Here is a 19,443-nt window from a genome sequence, read left to right as displayed (position 1 = left end):
TATTATCTCCCGGTATCATGACATGAGTGGAACTGTCGTAAACAGTACCTTTAATTTCATCTTCCTGCATCAAAGCACGCAAACGAACGGCTCTGGCTCTGCGAGGAAGTGCTCCGAGATTGTTTACATGGCGCAACGCCAACTCGTAACAAATCTCTTCTTCCGTCAGGCTTGCTGGTTCCATGATCCTTAAGGTCTTAAATTAGCCAACTAAACAAGAATTAACTTAATGGTAGGGTCTACAAAATGTGTTACGATGCAACAGAATTGTGCTACAAATTACACACTAATTCTAGAATTTTACAAATCACAAACAAAATTGGTTCGTTTTGTTGGGCGCCATTGTTATAAATTTTGCTCGGTAGCCCAAAAGTACATTCACGTGCGTGCCCCTGGACGCCGGAATTCAGTCATGATGATATGTGTAAATAAAAAGGTGCCCAGAGGGCTAGGGTGAACTTACCCGGTGAACGACGTGGCCTTCTTCATTATGTCGTGGATGCCGGCGCTCCACGTGACGTTCACTGTGTTCCAGTCTGGCTCCAAATCGATGGCTGCCGTCGACCACGCGGTTCGCCCTTCACCGTGCAGACTGGTCGGGCAGTGGATGGCGTATCTCGTTTCGGCTCTCGATGTGCTTCACCGTATTCGGACCATGCTCCGAGAAGGTCGCTCGTGATCCGGTTCTCCCCCTCACGACACAATCACTTGCTCGCTCAGACCGATGCGACACTTTTCCTTCAGGTTGTGGTGGTAGGTGCTCGGTCCGATTGTCCGACGGCTGCGTGGGAAGACTAGCACGCTCTTTTGTCACAGTTCTGGCCTGCTCCCTCCCGAACGGGTCACCACTATTGTCCAAACAGTCACTGCTGAGAAATTTTCACTCGCGACGACAATTTTCCGAAGAGTTTTTTCACACGCGTTAAAATCTTCTCCCGAAAAAATCGTTTCGGTGTCGCATCTGCGACCACTAAATTCTCGCCCGATCTGTTTTCTTCCGCGTGTCAGAACCAAGTGAAGACTGTCCTGAGCGGAAATTGTCTGCTGTCAAACTGCTTGCTCAAGACAATATTTTGCTCGCCGTTCCTTTCAAGCCACCAGCCCTTCAGTATTTCCTTCGTCTGGTTCAGCCGATGTCACCCTCATGTCGATGGTTGAATATTTTATTACACACATATTGCCGAATCATCAAACTTGACAATTATTTTAACTAACGTAACACTCGTTAGTACTGTTTCGGTTTCGCATACGTCGGGCCGTGCCCCAAAGAGTGCTCATCGATGTTTCTCTTGTTAACCCGTCGACAAATCGGCGCCAGTAACTGCGTTTCTTAGCTTTCATTAAATTTTTCATTCGCTTTTCTAATATCGCGTACACTCGATAACTAGCAACTAACCCGTCGTTCCGGAAGGTTTTATACGCGGCAGCTTTCTCCGCGTACACGTTTGAGCACTCTTTGTCCCACCACGGGTTGGGAGAACGTTTTTGGGTGTTCACGTCGGGTACTCGTTTCGTCTGAGTTTGAATCGCGCTATCGAGAATCGAGTTGGACAAAAACTTATATTCTTCCTCCGGGGGAACTACCTGTGTTGAATCGATAGTTTTGGATATCGCAGCAGCGTAGCTCTTCCAATCAATGTTTCGTGTGAGGTCATAGGGAACATTGATTGGTGCCGATGGTCTTGAACCAGTGGTGATTGCAATTACAATTGGTAAGTGGTCACTACCGTGGGGATCAGATATTACCTTCCACTTGCAATCTAACCGTAGTGATGTCGAGCATAAAGATATGTCCAGTGCACTTGCTTGCGCAGGTGGTCTAGGGATCCGTGTCATTTCCCCTGTGTTCAGAATTGTCATATTGAAGTTGTCACAAAGGTCTTGAATTGTCGAAGATCGATTATCGTCGTATAGACAGCCCCACCCCGTACCGTGAGAGTTAAAGTCTCCAAGAAGCAGGAGGGGCGAGGGAAGGTGTTCAATCACGTTGGAGAATCTTCGATATCCCATCATGGCACTAGGAGGAATGTAAATAGAAGCAATGCAAAGATCTTTGCCTTTGATTGTTGTTTGACAAGCGACAACTTCAATGCCTGGCGTCGAAGGGAGGTTGATTCGATTGAAGGAGTAGCACTTTTTGATCCCTAAAAGTACCCCCCATATGAGTCTTCTCGATCCAAGCGGATAATGTTAAAATCGTGGAAGTTGAGGTTTATATTAGAAGTTAGCCATGTTTCACATAGGGAAAATGCATCACAATGATTGTAATTTAGCAAGTGTTTTAATGAATCGATTTTGGGGATAATACTTCTGCAGTTCCACTGTAAAACAGTGATCAGATCCCTGATTCCGTCTAATAAGTTAGCCATCGAAGGATACGATCGCTGTAAGGAGGGGCCATTGTTCAGTCAATTGTTTTAAAAATGTTCTTACTGTTGGTAGAATAGCAACCAGCAAGCTTTTCATAGGATCGGTAATGTTGAAAGCTGTGAATATCCAGTCCACAATGTCAGAAAATTTAAGGAATCCCGTTTTTGGGTGAGTTTCTGACTGTAAAATTGGAGCACTTGGGATTTTTGGTGCCCCGGGGAGTGCTGGGAACTCCTGGTTGTATCTCAATTTCCCAAAACCAGGAGGTATTATCTTCGGATTTGTACCAGCACTTCCAGTTGATGAATTATTTTTATTTTGTACCCTTGTTTGGGACAACCTAGGACCCTTACGAGGAAGTTCAGGAGAGTTTTGATTAGGTCTTTTCCTAGAGTTTCCAAGCGGAGCCAAAGAATGCCCCTCGCAAGGGTCGTTAGAGGCGTTATCGTCAGTTGGCAAGAGAGCGAATGGGTTTTCGGAGATAAGTGGAACAGCTCTTTTAAGCATTTCTGCGTAAGAGCGTCTGGAGCGATCTTTGGCGGATCGCTTCAGTTTATCCGCGCGAAGTTTGTACGTTGGGCATGTCAAAAGTGCATGCGGATTCTCCCCACAGTAAACCCACTTCTCAGCGGGCCTACTGCAAGTATCATCCGCATGGCGTTCCCCACATTTACCGCACCGTTGCTTGTTGCTACAGTAGGTGGCCATGTGACCTAGCTGCTTGCAATTGGAACAATTCATGACCCGCGGTACAAACAGGCGTACAGGTAGACGAGCTCCTCCCACTTCAACGTAGCTCGGAAACGAGTCTGATGGATAGTAATTACCATCTTCGATGGACTTTGAGTGCAATTGCTTGCACTCCAAAATCTTAACTGATTGAAGGTTAGGGTCCTTAAAGCGGCCAGCCCCATCATTCATCAGATCATCGACAGTTAGACCCGCATCACTTACCACACCGTCGATCTCCACATCACGAGAAGGGATGTAGACGCGATACTCCAGCGTAAAGAGGCTATTGCTAACGATATCATTGGCCTGTTTCAAGTCAGAAACGACTACGCGCAGTTTATCTGACTGAACCTTTTTAATCTCGGTTACGGCCGAGTAACGTTTTGTCAGCTCCCGTGCAACAGTTATGCTGTTTAACGGTTTATTTTTGGGCCGAAAGTATACCACCCAAGGACCAGCGGATCCATCCTGGTAAACCTCGACTCGGGGGGGCTGTGAGACATTGGGGGGAAGTGGATCGACCATAACATTATCTGTCTCAGTATCAGATATATGAGAGGCTGAGAGCAAGAGTGGGCTAAAAATTCGCTGCGAGCAAAAGCGGTATACGTTTTATTTAGAGCAAAACCGGTTTAAGTACCAGTCAGAGCAGAAATGGGATAAAAAAACCTTAGCGCAAAAGTGGGTTAAAAAGATATACCACTTTTGCCCTGAGAGGATATATATTCCATTTTTATTCTAAGAATGTTTTTAAAAATGATTTATCACCAATCAGGGAAAACCATCATCAATATGGGTATCATTTGAAAGGAGGTGGTTAGTAGATATGGGAAATCGATAATTACGCCATTTTGAATTCCAAGATGGCGACTTCCGGTTACCACAAAATAGTGAGAATCACTATCAATATGGGTATCATTTGAAAGGGGATGGTGAGCAGACACCGAAAATTGACCACCACCGCCATTTTGAAATCCAAGATGGCGACTTCCGGTTACCACAAAATAGTGAGAACCACCATCAATATAGGTGTCATTTGAAAGGAGATAATGAGCAGACACCGAAAATTGACCATTACCGCCATTTTGAAATCCAAGATGGCGACTTCCGGTTACCACAAAATAGTGAGAACCACCATCAATATGGGTGTCATTTGAAAGGAGATGGTGAGCAGACACCGAAAATTGACCATTACCGCCATTTTGAAATCCAAGATGGCGACTTCCGGTTACCACAAAATAGTGAGAACCACCATCAATATTGGTGTCATTTGAAAGGGGATGGTGAGCAGACACCAAAAATTGACCATTACCGCCATTTTGAAATCCAAGATGGCGACTTCCGGTTACCACAAAATAGTGAGAACCACCATCAATATGGGTGTCATTTGAAAGGGGATGGTGAGCAGACACCAAAAATTGACCACCACCGCCATTTTGAAATCCAAGATGGCGACTTCCGGTTACCACAAAATAGTGAGAACCACCATCAATATGGGTGCAATTTGAAAGGGGATGGTGAGCAGACACCGAAAATTTACCATTACCGCCATTTTGAAATCCAAGATGGCGACTTCCGCTCACCACAAAATAATGAAAACCACCATCAATATGGGTGCAATTTGAAAGGGGATGATGAGCAGACATCGAAAATTGACCATTACCGCCATTCTGAAATCCAAGATGGCGACTTCCGGTTACCACAAAATAGTGAGAACCACCGTCAATATGAGTGTCATTTGAAAGGAGATGGTGAGCAGACATCTAAAATTGACTTTCACCGCCATTTTGAAATCCAAGATGGCGACTTCCGGTTACCACAAAATAGTGAGAACCACCATCAATATGGGTGTCATTTGAAAGGGGATGGTGAGCAGACATCGAAAATTGACCTTCACCGCCATTTTGAAATCCAAGATGGCGACTTCCGGTAACCACAAAGTAGAGAGAATCATCGTCAATATGGGTATAATTTGAAAGCGGGTGTCAGTAAATATCGGAAATTGATTATTACGTCATTTTGAAATCCAAGATGGCGATTTCCGGTTACCACAAAATAGTGAGAACCACCATCAATATGGGTGTCATTTGAAAGGGGTGGTCAGTAGACATCGGAAATCGACAATTAGGCTATTTTGAAATCCAATATGGTCACTTCCGGTTACCAGAAAATAGTGAGAACCATCATAAACATGGGTAACGTTTGAAAGGGGGTGTTCAGTAGTAGCCGTTTTAGATCCGATTTTCTTTCACTGCAAACATTACATTGCAACAAAACGGTTTTATGCCTAAATGATCGACAACGACCAACCTGCTCTCGTTTACAACATATGTACTCGATGGATTTACTGATTGCGAACCGATGCTATTCACATGGATCGGTTCGGCCTTCGACAAAATCAACCATGATGTCGCAATAGCGAAGCTGGACAAACTCGGTATTCATGGACAACTTCTGCGTTGGTTCCTCGATGGAAGGCAATTCCAAATCAGCATTAAGGACTGCCTATCTGCACCATTCTTCACTACATCCGGCATCTCAATAGGTAGCCATCTCGGTCCATTAATTTTCCTCCTCTACTTTAATGACATCAATATTAAATTACAAGGACGCCGCCTTTCTTTCGCCCATGATATGGAAATTTTTCGACAAATACGGGATAAAACCGATTCCGAGTTTCTTCAGAGTGAACTGGAGAGCTTTAGTACGTGGTGTGACCTAAACAGAATGGTTTTACATCCGAGTAAATGCTCAATCGTTACGTTCACTCGGAAACGCTATCCGATTCAGTTTAACTACCATTTATTCGACTCGAGCATTCCAAGACACTCTCACGTCATGGATGCAGCACCACACACTTCATACTTCGTGGGTGAGGCATGAAGACAATAAAGATATAACAACCCAATGCAAGAGCATGGGAGGTATGAGCCTAGAAGCGCAAGAGCATGGGAGGTATGAGCCTAGAAGCGACCGGGCCCACTATATGTTGGATACTGCCAACGTCTGTACATCAACATACGGATGCCACCCCCTGGATAAGAATGATCGACCCGCGCGAAATTAAAATTTTGTGATTTGTTTCTCGCATCAATAAAAATATTATATATGCAATTCCATATTAATTTTAGTGGTTTTAAAATAGGTTATATGAGGAAAAAAGCGAAAAAATGCTAATTTTCAATAAAATTGCTTTTTGTTCACTTCAATCCATTTTTGGGTTTATTAATATTCCTTGGATCTTGAAATTTTAAAGGTGTATGAAATGACACCCATACTAATGGTGGTTCTCACTATTTTGTGGTAACTGAAAGTCGCCATCTTAGAATTCAAAATGGCGGTAATGGTCAATTTTCGGTGTCTGCTGATCATCCTCTTTCAAATGACACCCATATTGATGGTGATTCTCACTATTTTGTGGTAACCGGAAGTCGCCATCTTGGATTTCAAAATGGCGGTGAAAGTCAATTTTCGATGTCTGCTCACCATTTCCTTTCAAATGACACCCATATTGATGGTGGTTCTCACTATTTTGTGGTAACCGGAAGTCGCCATCTTGGATTTCAAAATGGCGGTGAAAGTCAATTTTCGATGTCTGTTCACCATTCCCTTTCAAATGACACCCATATTGATGGTGGTTCTCACTATTTTGTGGTAACCGGAAGTCGCCATCTTGGATTTCAAAATGGCGGTGAAAGTCAATTTTCGATGTCTGATCACCATTCCCTTTCAAATGACACCCATATTGATGGTGGTTCTCACTATTTTGTGGTAACCGGAAGTCGCCATCTTGGATTTCAAAATGGCGGAAATGGTCGGTGTCTGCTGATCATCCTCTTTCGGATGACACCCATATTGATGGCGGTTCTCACTATTTTGTGGTGACCGGAAGTCGCCATCTTAGATTTCAAAATGGCGGTGAAAGTCAATTTTCGATCTCTGCTCACCATTCCCTTTCAAATGACACCCATATTGATGGTGGTTCTCACTATTTTGTGGTAACCGGAAGTCGCCATCTTGGAATTCAAAATGGCGGTAATGGTCAATTTTCGGTGTCTGCTGATCATCCTCTTTCAAATGACACCCATGGTGGTTCTCACTATTTTGTGGTAACCGGAAGTCGCCATCTTAGATTTCAAAATGGCGGTGGTGGTCAATTTTCGATGTCTGCTCACCATCCCCTTTCAAATGACACCCATATTGATGGTGGTTCTCACTATTTTGTGGTAACCGGAAGTCGCCATCTTGGATTTCAAAATGGCGGTGGTGGTCAATTTTTGGTGTCTGCTCACCATCCCCTTTTAAATGACACCTATATTGATGGTGGTTCTCACTACTTTGTGGGAACCGGAAGTCGCCATCTTGGATTTCAAAATGGCGGCAATCGTCAATTTCTGATGCCTATTGACCTATACGGATCCTATATTATACGATTTCTAAGGCATCGAAAAATTTAATAAAATTTCATTTCCCACAAGTCCGAATAAGAAACTTCTGATTCTTTTCTTAGCGCAAAAATGGGTTAATATTCTATACCAGTCTTGCCCTGAAAATTTTGTCGAACCATTTTTGCGCGAATTAATATTTGATCCACTTTTGCCTGAGGTGTGATGACTATACCATTTCTGATCTAACAGAATATTTTAACCCACTTTTGCTCTGAACAAAATTTTAACCCACTCTTACTCTCAGCCTCTCATATGTTCTTCTTCCCCATAATATTCGTCTTCGGAGGGTGATCCTTCTGTTTGTTCCATTTTGTTGCGGGAGCAACACGCTCGACCGCACTGTTTAACTTAAATCAAAATAAAAAATCAAAAGCAATAAAAAGAAAAAAAAATCGATAAGAAAAGTAAAAAACAAAACACTTCACCAGTTGGTTCCTGACGAGCTGGTAGGTGAATTGATCCTTCGTTTGTTTTATCCGTCACCCGCGTGACCTTCACACAATAGAGCTGATATAGCTCGTCTAAACAAAGCCGTCTTTCAGGCAAGAAAACTGTTTAGTAACTTCACTGCACCGATATCGCAGGTAATAATTATCACTCGCGGGACTGTTTATTACTAATGCTTTACTGCTGCCTCTGCCACAGCAAGCACCTTCGTACTACCGAAAAAACTAAACCACACCAGAGAGAACAAAAAGCACTTGTTTCCCGGTACAAAGTTGGGTTACGAATCAACCAAAACAGTTGATTATTTTCCCTCGGCCAACGAACTACCTGCTTGACAAGAGTAAATGATGTATCCTGGTTTGTGTACGGTTCCCTGGAACAAACTTGGTAGACACTTGCAAAATTTCAAGGCCATTGGTTTTATCGAACATTGTGCAGCAGGTTGCACAACAAATTCAGCATAGTAATGTTTCCTCAAGTTCTAGGAATTTCTCTCTAGTCTTCGCACAGACTAGTCACAAAACCTTATGTTTTTTAATAGATTTCACAAATCAATTCAAAAAGAATACAAAACAGGCGATTGACAGTTGAAGGGCTTAACAGCAAGACATTTCCGTCAACAGCCGTAGGAAGAGGGGCGCACAAATGGAATCCAAATAAAATGAGTCGGTTAAGCAGGACGTATTGAAGGTATCGAAATCATAAAGGCACAATACGTGCAGTATTTAAATTGAAGCAAATCGCACTGTAACCACGAAAATTTCAACAATTATTAGATAATATGATTGCAGTAGGCAGAGTTAAAAATAATCGAAGCTCTTTTTTGACGGCTGAAAATGAACCTGTTGCGACTCACGGCGAATAGGAAAAATATTCATTCAACTATCTATCTTATTCATTCAGTTGAATATCGTACAATATATTCATTACACTAATTATCTAGGATAATGTTTTCAAATGTCGATAAAGCATATGAAACAACAATCATCATCGCTTACATTGTGCCACGGCCCACTTTGATGCGTTTGATTCGTTGCTGCACGGTAGCTTCGTGTAATAATCGGAGCCGAATGAAAATTTACATGGATGAATGGGAGGTTTGTTCGTTTGACGTTTTCAGCTGCGTCACTGAATATTGAAAATGAATGCGGCTGAATATGATCAATTTTCATTCAATGAATTTGAATATTTTTAACTCTGGCAGTAGGTTAATACAAGGATTATTAAAGCAATTCAAACATAAATAATACTAAATATTGAAATTAATTAAAAGGGGCTTAACAACAAAACAATCTCATTTCAAACAAAGATGAATTAGGCCCTTTTTATGAATCTTAATTTGGTGGCTTTAAATGCTTTTTTGCATGATAATTTAAATGTACAACGATAATTCAATACATAAACTTCAATAAAAAGCATGAAACCAGTTTGTTTACATTTTGCTGTAACGCCCTTCTGAAAAATTGATCTAGAAATGCATTTAATTTCGCTGATTTTTAAAAATGCATTGCAAGTGATCTGCCCCTAGATGTGAGTAGATAATGAATCGAAAATAAATATTATTGTTAATTTTCATATTAGGCAATTAAGGGCGATTAAATGGCGCGTTCCGTGGGCGATTTGGGGATGATTTAAGGGCGGGTCGGGCGGCAAAAAAATGACGGCGGCAAATCGCCCAAATGTTGCATTTGAAATAGCCCCCTAATTGCCAGCAATTTGGAGGTAATTTGAAGGGCAATTAGCGCATCCGAGTTGGCAAATAGCCCTCCGTTAGCCAGCAACTTGCCCTTTTTGATTTAGATTGTCACGTCTTGTCAGTCGTTCGATTTAAACACAAAGTGTGTTTTAGTTTTAAGGGATTTGCGTCAAGCCGGCGCCAATCTATTCCGACAAAAGTTAGTGTCGGTTTCTGATGAGGCGAAGCCGAAACGCAAATGTGTAAGAAATAAGGATTTGTGCCCTCAAGTGCAAAGACTGGTTTTACCAACAAATTTTCACACTAGTGAGAAATTTTGGTGTTTACCAAATTTTCCTCCTCAAGCTAAATATGCACCTCTTGCGAAATGAAATTTCCTATACAAAACCTACACACAGAAAAAAGATTTGTAGGTTCAATAAAATTATGCATTAAATTCAATAAATTAAATTATTGGTCGGGAGACAATAAAATTATTTATCGAATTCAATAAAATTTATTTATTGTTTCAATAAAACAAAATTATCGTTCCGTTTTTCAATAATTATTTTATTGAAATTAAAAGAAAATTATTGATACTAAAAATGTATTTATTGAAAGCAAAAATTTGTTGTTGTTCTAATAAAAAAATATTTTCAAACCAATAAGTTTGTTTGTTAAAGTGATAAACAATAAATGATTGGATTCAATAACACATATTTTTGGTTTAAATATGCTAATTTTTTCTGCGTGTATGCATAAAAAACGTCGCGAAACGCTCGCGAAAAAATTTTCGTTTCCATTTCGTAAGCTAAGTATGCACCACTTGCGAAATGAAATTTCCTATACAAAACCTATGCATAAAAAACGTCGCGAAATGCTCGCGAAAAAATTTTTCCATTTCGTAAGCGGTACGCAGCTCTCGCGAAAACGATAACGAAAAATGAAGTTAGCTGAGACACGGTTCGACAAACGATAAGTTTCATAATACTTCCGCGAGACAGCGCTGCTTTCTATGCGCTGTCACCAAGGCAAATTTTTTCCTTGCGAAATAATGGTAAGCGGTATCATTTCGCACGGAGGCTCGCGAAATTTTGACAGGTTGCAATGAAAAATATAAAAAACAAGATTGGTTATTTTTTTGTATTTTTTCATCGCAACCTGTCAAAATTTCGTAGTTTAGAGATTCAATATTTCGAATTTGAATGGTAAGTTTAAAAATATTACTGGAAGTGTGATTGTTTCTAGTTTTAAGCAATTAAATTTAAATAATTAATATTATTTACAGCACACCCGAACAAAGCAAATCAGCTCAACTAATCTTGTCTCAACATCCTGGATCTGGCAATCAGCCAACCAACGTTAAATCGATACAACCGCAGCAGTACCAACAACTCCAAAGCCAACAACCCTCAAAAAAGGACCACATAGCAATTACTGCTCAAACGAACAACAGGAGTTTACGAATGATGGACACATCGGAAAACATTTCATCGGCACATTCTGCCTTAAAACTTGTCTGCCACTATTTTTACCAGCGGTTACCTTCCTGATTTAGAGAAATCGGAGTCATGCACAAACGTCATATTCCACCCTTGGTTCCTACCAGTTCCTTGCATGAAAATATCACTTCCTCCACAGTGCTCGTGATTCCATTCCAGCAGCAGCAAGCAATCACTATTCGAGTGCTTATCGCCAACATTTCACAGCAAGCTCAGCAGCAGAACCACCTTCAACTATAACATCAGAAAAGGTTTCCTCCAGACCATGACCATCATCCTAAAGGTCGGTAGCAATAACGTTCAACCGATGGTACAACCTGGTCAGCAACCGCAATTAGTGCAATAGATCCAAGCCAAATGTAGAAGACCATTGACCAACTGCAAAAAAAAGATAGCAACAGCGCATTCAAACACAGTAGCAGCAGCATACTATACTGTACCATGCGGTGTGCAGGAGGACTTTTTTATTCAGTTGGTGCGGCAAGGTGAGACATTTTTATTACTTTTTTTATTTCGAAAGGATCAGTACCGTATTTAGTACATTGTAATGTAATACCCTATTCTTCTTTAAAAAGCTCGAGTTTCCTCATTTACGGATATTTTTTATCATGATTTTTTTTTCAAATCGAACACCCACAACATATCATGGCAATCATCCAGCAAGAGAACGCAGTGATAATGGGCCAACAGAAAACACAATATCAAGATGCTCGGAAAGGACTTTCTCTTTCGGTATGTATTTACCAGTAGCATCCCTCCTCCAAACATTCCTTTGCATATCTAGATGTCCTTATCAATTTACAGAACAAACATAATGGCACGTCATGTTCAATCGGCTAACCGTTTGGAATAAGCGCTCATCATCGGTTTCATGGCAGGGAAGTGAGCAGGCGAAAGAAGGCATCGTTTTTTCCGCAAGGTCGCTCTGGTCAAAATTTCAGCGAATTGCAAGGAATAAACCACCCGAGGGACAGTACCCGTGCTGATTCAGGACGATTTCCCTTACTTTGTACCTTGCTATTGAATTTCAATACCCGATGGCAAGCGCTGCCGATAACTGGGTCAAAAAGACGACGGATCAAGAAATTTCTGCACTCGGTAAGTGTTTTTTTTTGTTATAACCTATTTTTGAAGCGATCATTGGGATGCGATTTGAATTTTTCTTTTCAATACAAATAGGCTAACGAACTGAGTACATATCACCAAGGATAAGGATTCAGAGCCGGCGGCTGGCAGTCCAGAGAAAGAGAATGCGGAAAAACCTAGTCCACCGGCAGTAGAACCAAAGCTGCACCTGCTGTTTTGAGTTCGGTAGCTACGGAAATTCTGACTCTAGCAGCTCCTGAAGAAAAACAAGCTGCAAGAGAAAATGGAGCAACAGCTTCCTCCGCGGAAGATGCAGGGGCATTCAAGTAAGTCGAAATCTGCAGAAAATTTTGATTAGGACATAAGGAACATTGAGAGCCTCTCTTTGTTTACTTTCTCTTTCGATTATTATAACGTCACTAACACTTTCCGCCGATTTTCCAGTACATAGCCGATGGTTTTTACTAAAATATTAGGCAAAGAGTTGAGTACTAAATATTGAAACGACCGAGTAATAAACAGAAGAGAAAGACCCCAAAGAGAATCTCATTGTTGCTTACGTTCTAGTCTAAATTTTCTCCCGAAATATTTAGCATCAGCTTTAAAATTATCCATGACTAATCTTTTAGCCCGGCGGATGCAAGTTTGCTAATGAAAGATGTTCGCTAAGGTCTAGTAGAATCAAAGCTGGATCTGGAGGTGCGGCGGAAGAATTCTTCTTCGCCGGTTGGTTGGTTAAAACTTTCGAAGCTTTGCACATGAAGCCGGAATTACTTCAGGGAGTCTATGCGATGGGTTTCAACGCCCCTTCCAAGATTCAGGAGGTGACTCTACCTACTCTGTTGGTCCGCCACGAAATATAATCGCCCAGAGTCAGTCGGGAACAGGAAAAACCGCTGCCTTCGTGCTGGCAATGCTCAGTTGAGTCCATCAGTTAAAAAGATGGGTTGGTAATGTATATGACATAACAGGGGTGTCGTGACCACACTTCGAAGTTATTTCAAATCTTGCAAAGCATAAATTGACATAATTTCAACGATTGTTCCTTTATGAATGAAATGACAAATTTTCAGGTCAACGCGGCAATAACTTTGCAATTTATAGAACAATTTTATATTTTTAGTTATCATATATTAACTGTCATCTCTTCCAAACAACTTAACCCTCTGCTGCCAACCCCGTGGTTTTGCAGGGTGAAGGAGAATCATTGTAAAATATCCAATACATGATTTTATTTTGTTACCAACACTAAAACCATTTCAGAACACTCCCACCTGTCATATGTACATTAGACCTCTCCACATTTTGAAAAAGTTTTGAAATATACATGGATCAGCTCAAATTTTTGTTCTAGGTGTGAATTTAAGAACTTTTGCCAAAAATGGCTTAATTTGGACATGATTTAGAGGTGTCTCCAATCAAAAATCGTGTTTTTGCTATGTTTCCATGGGAAGATCACTTACACTCTGATTTGATAGACCCTACATGCCCACATATTATCAAAGGTTGTTCCTTACACATATCTGAACATGTTTTAACAGGTGAACATAGCTCTAATCGCAATAAAAAAATTGTTAACTGGATTTTTATATAGAAAAGAATACCAAAACCAAGAAAAAATACTACTAATTTTCCTTGGTTTTGATATACTTTTCTATATAAAAATCCAGTTAACAAATTTTCTATTGCGATTAGAGCTATGTTCACCTGTTCAAACATGTTAAGATATGTGTAAGGAACATTGTACATTGTCTGCTTGTTGAAATCATTATATGAAATTAATGACCTGTATTCAACGCGGAGAACTCGGTAAAAAATCTGTTTTGCTGAATATACTATAGAACGGGATCCACAGGAAAATTTCGCTGAGCCCGGTGAATCGAACTTAATGGGTAAAATTTAGCCATTTGAAAGAGATACAAGCAGAGTTTTAAGAATATGATCATCGCGGTTCTGTCCCGGACATTACCCGCCCCTAGTTTTTCGCTAAGCGTGTTCATTTCAGTACGAAAAAGATTCCAATGGTTGTTTCGAGAGATTTTAACATTGATATTTCAAAGCAAGAAAATTGTTCATTTCATGAATGAATGTCTCAACGAGCTTAGAATCCAGCGCATCCCCTATCAACGCAGACGCCAACAACAAAGGTTCTTTTCAGAACCACCATAATTATTATAAAGAATAACTTGAAACATTCCCACATATTTCATTGAGTATCATTCGATTTGAATTACAAGTCAAACGAGTAGTCGCGACACTCCGGTTATGTCCTAGACATTACCCACCCATCTTTTTCGTACAGAAATGAACACGCTTAGCGAAAAACTAGGGGCGGGTAATGTCCGGGACATAACCGCGATGATCATATTCTTAAAACTCTGCTTGTATCTCTTTCAAATGGCTAAATTTTACGCATTAAGTTCGATTCACCGGGCTCAGCGAAATTTTCCTGTGGATCCCATTCTATAGTATATTCAGCAAAACAGATTTATTACCGAGTTCTCCGCGTTGAATACAGGTCAATAATTTCATATAATGATTTCAACAAGCAGACAATGTACAATGTTCCTTACACATATCTTAACATGTTTGAACAGGTGAACATAGCTCTAATCGCAATAGAAAATTTGTTAACTGGATTTTTATATAGAAAAGTATATCAAAACCAAGGAAAATTAGTAGTATTTTTTCTTGGTTTTGGTATTCTTTTCTATATAAAAATCCAGTTAACAATTTTTTTATTGCGATTAGAGCTATGTTCACCTGTTAAAACATGTTCAGATATGTGTAAGAAACAACCTTTGATAATATGTGGGCATGTAGGGTCTATCAAATCAGAGTGTAAGTGATCTTCCCATGGAAACATAGCAAAAAAACGATTTTTGATTGGAGACACCTCTAAATCATGTGCAAATTAAGCCATTTTTGGCAAAAGTTCTTAAATTCACACCTAGAACAAAGCTGATCCATGTATATTTCAAAACTTTTTCAAAATGTGGAGAGGTCTAATGTACATGTATGACAGGTGGGAGTGTTCTGAAATGGTTTTAGTGGTGGTAACAAAATAAAATCATGTATTGGATATTTTACAATGATTCTCCTTCACCCTGCAAAACCACGGGGTTGGCAGCAGAGGGTTAAGTTGTTTGGAAGAGATGACAGTTAATATATGATAACTAAAAATATAAAATTGTTCTATAAATTGCAAAGTTATTGCCGCGTTGACCTGAAAATTTGTCATTTCATTCATAAAGGAACAATCGTTGAAATTATGTCAATTTATGCTTTGCAAGATTTGAAATAATTTCGAAGTGTGGTCACGACACCCCTGTTATGTCATATACAATACCAACCCATCTTTTTCCATTTTGCCTTCGTCCTGATAAGGACGGTTTGTCTATGTTGATACAAGACGGGAATCTTTTAAAACAATTCAAACCTTGCCGACGATTGTTTTTACTGCGTACATACATACGATCTTTCTCCTTTCGAGCTCACACCGAATGAGCACGGTTTTCATCATGGTGTTCCTATTTATTGACTTTACAATGCAGATGGAAGGCCGTCCTTTTGTTCGATAAATGAAAATATTTTCATCATTCGTTTTGGTGTAGCTTTCGCTTAGTGGCAGAGTTGCCACATTCACTGATTTTCTTGGAAGGATTTGCAAAAACCTTCGGGTTTGTAGATTAGAAAAACATTTTCTTATGATTCACTGGTAAAAGTACAGAATTACCAAGCGCAAACTTAATACTAGTTAATAAAAGAAACTTTCTAATTAAATTCTTTTCCATTTTGCCTTCGTCCTGATAAGGACGGTTTGTCTATGTTGATACAAGACGGGAATCTTTTAAAACAATTCAAACCTTGCCGACGATTGTTTTTACTGCGTACATACATACGATCTTTACCCTTTCGCAGCTCACACCGAATGAGCACGGTTTTCATCATACTGTTCCTATTTATTGACTTTACAATGCAGATGGAAGACCGTCCTTTTGTTCGATAAATGAAAATATTTTCATCATTCGTTTTGGTGTAGCTTTCGCTTAGTGGCAGAGTTGCCACATTCACTGATTTTCTTGGAAGGATTTGCAAAAACCTTCGGGTTTGTGGATTAGAAAAACATTTTCTTATGTGTCACTGGTAAAAGTACAGAATTACCAAGCGCAAACTTAATACTAGTTAATAAAAGAAACTTTCTAATTTATTTTTTTTTCCATTCGTCCTGATAAGGACGGTTTGTCTATGTTGATACAAGACGGGAATCTTTTAAAACAATTCAAACCTTGCCGACGATTGTTTTTACTGCGTACATACATACGATCTTTCCCCTTTCGCAGCTCACACCGAATGTGCACGGTTTTCATCATGGTGTTCCTATTTATTGACTTTACAATGCAGATGGAAGGCCGTCCTTTTGTTCGATAAATGAAAATATTTTCATCATTCGTTTTGGTGTAGCTTTCGCTTAGTGGCAGAGTTGCCACATTCACTGATTTTCTTGGAAGGATTTGCAAAAACCTTCGGGTTTGTAGATTAGAAAAACATTTTCTTATGATTCACTGGTAAAAGTACAGAATTACCAAGCGCAAACTTAATACTAGTTAATAAAAGAAACTTTCTAAATTCTTTTTCCATTTTGCCTTCGTCCTGATAAGGACGGTTTGTCTATGTTGATACAAGACGGGAATCTTTTAAAACAAACATACGATCTTTCCCCTTTCGCAGCTCACACCGAATGAGCACGGTTTTCATCATGGTGTTCCTATTTATTGACTTTACAATGCAGATGGAAGGACGTCCTTTTGTTCGATAAATGAAAATATTTTCATCATTCGTTTTGGTGTAGCTTTCGCTTAGTTGCAGTTGCCACATTCACTGATTTTCTTGGAAGGATTTGCAAAAACCTTCGGGTATGTAGATTAGAAAAACATTTTCTTATGATTCACTGGTAAAAGTACAGAATTACCAAGCGCAAACTTAATACTAGTTAATAAAAGAAACTTTCTAATTAAATTCTTTTTCCATTTTGCCTTCGTCCTGATAAGGACGGTTTGTGGATAACTATGTTGATACAAGACGGGAATCTTTTAAAACAATTCAAACCTTGCCGACGATTGTTTTTACTGCGTACATCCATACGATCTTTCCCCTTTCGCAGCTCACACCGAATGAGCACACTTTTCATCAAGCTGTTCCTATTTATTGACTTTACAATGCAGATGGAAGGCCGTGCTTTTGTTCGATAAATGAAAATATTTTCATCATTCGTTTTGGTGTAGCTTTCGCTTAGTGGCAGAGTTGCCACATTCACTGATTTTCTTGGAAGGATTTGCAAAAACCTTCGGGTTTGTAGATTAGAAAAACATTTTCTTATGATTCACTGGTAAAAGTACAGAATTACCAAGCGCAAACTTAATACTAGTTAATAAAAGAAACTTTCTAATAAAATTCTTTTTCCATTTTGCATTCGTCCTAATAAGGACGGTTTGTAGATAACTATGTTGATACAAGACGGGAATCTTTTAAAACAATTCAAACCTTTCCGACGATTGTTTTTACTGCGTACATCCATACGATCTTTCCCCTTTCGCAGCTCACACCGAATGAGTACGCTTTGCAGCCTCCGATGTTTTGGTGGCATTTTTAGTGGCAGTTACTACCGCCTTTTTAGTGACTGCGTTTCTTAGCCTTTGGCTTTTTGGCCTTCTCACCGCCACCACCTCCACCAACGTTTTTCTTCTTCTCTCCGATGGTAGCTGATTTGATTGGTCGTCCGATGCAGCTTCTCACGACCACGCACGTCTGTTATGCACTGCGTCTTACACACGTCTGGTTTTGAGAACAGCTGCGACACCCCTATTTATAGGTTTTATCATTAATGTTGATTCTCATTTAAAGTAGTTTTTGAACTATTTAAACAAATTTTATATAGCAAACAACGTATCGGTAGCAAGCGTTGAACGTTTTCCTTCCGATTTATGAAACAAGATTGGCAATCCGTTTAGTAGAAGAAAAGTTATTAAGGTTCAAAATGTACGTCACGCTTTCGCTAATATGCACTACTATCGCTTTCTCGCTCGTTCTCGTGGCGTGCATGAGCCTTTCCTTTCCGTCCGGCTTCTAATGGCATAACCAAAACTAATATGCCGGCTTTCCCCCACCAACTGCTCTCGTCAAGCAACCCAATACGAATAACCAAAGGAACAAACATGTAGTAGACCTATATATAAACTTTTCATTATTTTATTGTTCATTTGCTGCACCATTTTGACAGCTCTGTGCGGGATGGGCTGAAAATTTTCACTTTTCCGAGTCGTTTTCGAAAGATTTTTCAAAGCACTATTTTTCCGTTGATGATGAATGTCCTACATATTCCAAAATTTAATACAACATTGGTACAAATATTTTCGACAAAATGCCGAAGAAATTAATTAAATCCATTCAGTACAACAAAAGATATAAGCGTTCAAAATCTTACATCATTTTTCTTCCGAAATTTTGAAAAGGGGCCCCTATATTGAAAGGTAAGTCGTTAGTCACGACAAAAATCTAAAGTAAAATGAGTGCTTTGGTCAATTTACGATAGAACTACTAATAAATTAAATAAAACATACCAGTATTGCATCCAACCGAGCCCCGTTCGTCAATCGCACCTAGATCCGAGGGGCCGCTTGACACCTCTACAACTGCTGCTAAGTGACATCCTCCTCATGTTTCTTCTGTCACTCTCTCTGCTGCTTCTTCCAACACTCGCCACGAAAGGCCACTCGATTCACCTGCATCACCATTTCGCCTCAAAAGACGACTCGGTTCTCCTTCACACACTGAAGAAGTCTCCTGACGCTTCCGCTTGCGGTGGTTCGCGGTATACTTTGTCTGCAAATGCCGAGATCGTGCCATTTCTAACACTTTTGCCAGGCAATTCCAAAAACGGATAGTTATAAGACTGGTGCTCGTTATTATATAGGAAAAGCTATTACAACCAACCGAATTGCTTTTGTGAAAGTGAATATGGTAACTTGTGTGTACATAGTGCAGGAAGCAATCGCTTAAATTTGTGAGAAATACTTTGCTTTTCGTTGAAAACTTTGTGGGCGCTAATCGCTAATCGGAATATCATTCAGATAAGTATAGTGTGTAGTCATACAGACTATTATTGTTCTGTGATTTTCGGATT

The 19,443-nt window shown here is 39.9% G+C and overlaps 1 long non-coding RNA gene across 1 annotated transcript; it reads left to right on the top strand.

Moving 5' to 3' along the window:
- The first annotated feature begins 12,218 nt into the window (after nt 1-12,218).
- On the top strand, nt 12,219-13,076 carry LOC131695519 (uncharacterized). Its single transcript, XR_009306654.1, has 3 exons — nt 12,219-12,272; nt 12,354-12,586; nt 12,890-13,076. It is a non-coding gene; the product is annotated as an uncharacterized LOC131695519 (long non-coding RNA).
- The last annotated feature ends 6,367 nt before the right edge of the window (nt 13,077-19,443 follow it).

The sequence above is a fragment of the Topomyia yanbarensis genome, unplaced genomic scaffold (assembly GCF_030247195.1).
Source record: "Topomyia yanbarensis strain Yona2022 unplaced genomic scaffold, ASM3024719v1 HiC_scaffold_40, whole genome shotgun sequence".
Classification (NCBI taxonomy): Eukaryota; Metazoa; Arthropoda; class Insecta; order Diptera; family Culicidae; genus Topomyia; species Topomyia yanbarensis.
The sequence above is the reverse complement of the archived record's forward strand: the minus strand, read 5'-3'. Positions and strand labels throughout refer to the sequence as shown.